Below are 2,944 nucleotides of genomic sequence, written 5' to 3'. Positions count from 1 at the left end.
TTTAGATTTAAAATATGTTTCAATAAAATATTGCTGTTGGATTTTGCTGTCTTTTCAAGTTTTGCATTGTGTTATTGTTTTGGCCATAAGTTTAACAGTTTTGAAAACAGTATGTAAGCACATGCAAAATGTCCTGTACGTACAAAGATTTTTGGCAGTTGTTGTGTCTGAGTGAGAAAATAATTCATGAAATTTGAGAGATGTAGTCATTGAATGCATTTTGTGCCAAAACAATGATAACTGGTCCTCAGTTTAGCCCACATAGACTTCTGTTGTGCTCACTGTGTGAGGAGTTTTGCAAAAGTGACCTAAGTATTGAGAAATGTGTCCTAGCGTCTGTAAAAAACTGTAAATACTTCTGAAAAGAAAACCTAATTTCTGCCGTTCAATATGCTACTAAAATAATTGAAACTTTCTAACATTATGCAAAATTGCAAAACGCTAAGGTGTGTCTCTAATAAAACCTCTATTTGCTCTGCTTCAATTCAGCAGCATCAGGTAATGTTCATTTGTTGATTGATGGTTTTCTTTTGGTTTTGATCTACTGCTGAATATTTTTATAGAATCGTTTTTCTGTTTTAGCCTCAGCTATGTTGACACAAAGGCATCTGCTGTGATGCTTACACATTAGATAAATTCTCGAAAGTGTCAGCTTTCTTTTTATAGTTTTTTATAGTTTTTTATAGTTTTATAGTTACAAATATGCAAATGTACAGATCTATGATCTGAATTATACTATTGACAGACTGTCTGAGGCTGACAGTTACACAATCATAACAAAACGCTGTCCTGATACTTTCCACTTTCTCTTTTGTATCATACATACTGAGACAATATTCGGGATAAATAACCAAGAAAACAATTTATTTATTCAGTTTAGAGGTTTACACATCATTATAATCACAGAGCCCGCTTCACTTGAATTGTCCACTTGATGGCGCAGTAGAGCAAATGAATCATCACAATGCTTCGAACCATGAGTCGACCAATTGGGTGGAAAGCTTCAGTTCATCATGAGGCTTCATCTCACCATCACTACCAAACGGGACAGGCATAAAAAAAAAAAAAAGAAAAGAGAAAGGCCCGCCATTTACATCCACTGTGAGCGACCATCTTTGAACAGAGGCGGTGGTTTACGACACCAACTCTCTCTGCCATCTATAATCAAGTTTTGAGTTCCCTTCCCAGACGCCTTAATGCCCACTCACATCCTGGGCCATCTGACCTCAGGAATTTGCATGATAAGGTGGGGCCAGGTTTCACAATGAGCTCACCCGAAACCCTGGCTGATTATGACCCACACTCGCGTTCACACCTTGGCTCATGTGATTAGGTAGAGGATCATCAGGGGGTCCTTTTGTCCATCTTTGGGGGGATACTCCCACTGGGTTTAAATCTGGGACTCTCCACCATTTGACCTTTAGATGGAGCTTCTCGGGTGAGAGGTGAAACGTCTTCAAGCAACTTACAGAAGTCCAGACGCTTTTCTTTCCAAGCTTCTTAGACTACCCATGATTATCAATCATGTGAGCCACATGACTAAACACACTGAACTTGGGAACACAAGACCTCTTCAAAATAAAAAAGGAAACATAATGAGACGCAGACATGACAACAAGAACTTGGTCAACACAAGACATGCAGACATGAAACATATGAAGAGGCTGGATAAAGTCATCAGGAAGGCCAGCTCTGTTCTGGGATGTACCCTGGATCCAGTGCAGGTGGCGGTAGACAGAAAGACTGGCCAAAATAACATCTCTGATGGACAGAGTCTCCCACCCCGTGCATGTAAATGTTGCTGAACTGCAGAGCTCCTTCAGTGACAGACTGCTGCATCCTCGATGCATGAAGGAGCGTTTCCGCAGGTCCTTCCTCCCTGCAGCTGTCAGACTGTACAATCAAAACTGCTCCCAACAAACATAGATGTTTACATCAGTGCTGTAACAACATCTACTGTTATAACTGCACATTACTTTTCTCAGTTTATATATATACTAACTTATTGGAAGTTACATGTCTACTTTTTAATGCACAGGTACAATACAAAATCTGCACTTTTCCCATTATTCTAAATATTCTTAACTATTTAAATATCTTTCAGTATCCTGCTCTGTTTGAACTGTACTGTACTATGCTTTGGTAACTATTGTCCATGATGTAAATATGTAAAAATTGTGTTTCTGGTCTGTGTCTTGTTCTGTTTGTATATGTGTGTTTTTGCTGCTGATAGAATCAAATTTTCCCTTGTGGGGAATTATTCTATTCTATTCTATTCTATTCTATTTTTGTCACGGTTCTATATGAATGGCGAGGGAGACTAAAACACAGGTGTTGAAGACAAATGGTGAATCTAATAAACAAAGAACTATAATAACAACCTAGGCATAATAGAAATGAACTTAGAAAACCTAAAGCACTAAACATAAACCATAAATATCAAAATAAACTAAAGCTCAAAACGCTGGGTCAAAAGACCCAGGATCGTGATACATGTAGCCCAATAAAAATAAAATTAAGAAAGCTGCGCAAAATGAGGTCAATCAGATAGATATACAAGTCTAACGTAAGTCTATTTATTAGAAATACTCAAATTGTTATATGCTCTATTTGGAAGCAGCCCGCTTCCCCTACCCTTTTGACAAGTTGTGTGTGCTGCAAAGCAGCAGCAACAAGCAGGCACACCGAGAGCCGTCGCACTCAATCGCATGTGTGCGTGATCGAATTTAGAAAATACATTGGTGCAAATTATAAATCTATAACCTGATGTCTGGTCCTTTTGTGTTTGTTGGTTTGTTTTTATTTTGTTTTACTGATGCCGCTCCAGCCAGCCAAAGAACCCCCCACCGCCCCACCCTCTCCTCCCTGTGTGGCAAGCAGCAGGTGCACATTGCAAACAGAGGGTGCCCTCACTCACAGCAAATGGGCAATACAAAACTGATCG

This window comes from Diplotaxodon limnothrissa, linkage group LG7, assembly GCF_057381915.1.
Source record: "Diplotaxodon limnothrissa isolate DT_005_m linkage group LG7, D_limnothrissa_male_GT1.1, whole genome shotgun sequence".
Lineage (NCBI taxonomy): Eukaryota > Metazoa > Chordata > Actinopteri > Cichliformes > Cichlidae > Diplotaxodon > Diplotaxodon limnothrissa.
The sequence above is the reverse complement of the archived record's forward strand: the minus strand, read 5'-3'. Positions refer to the sequence as shown.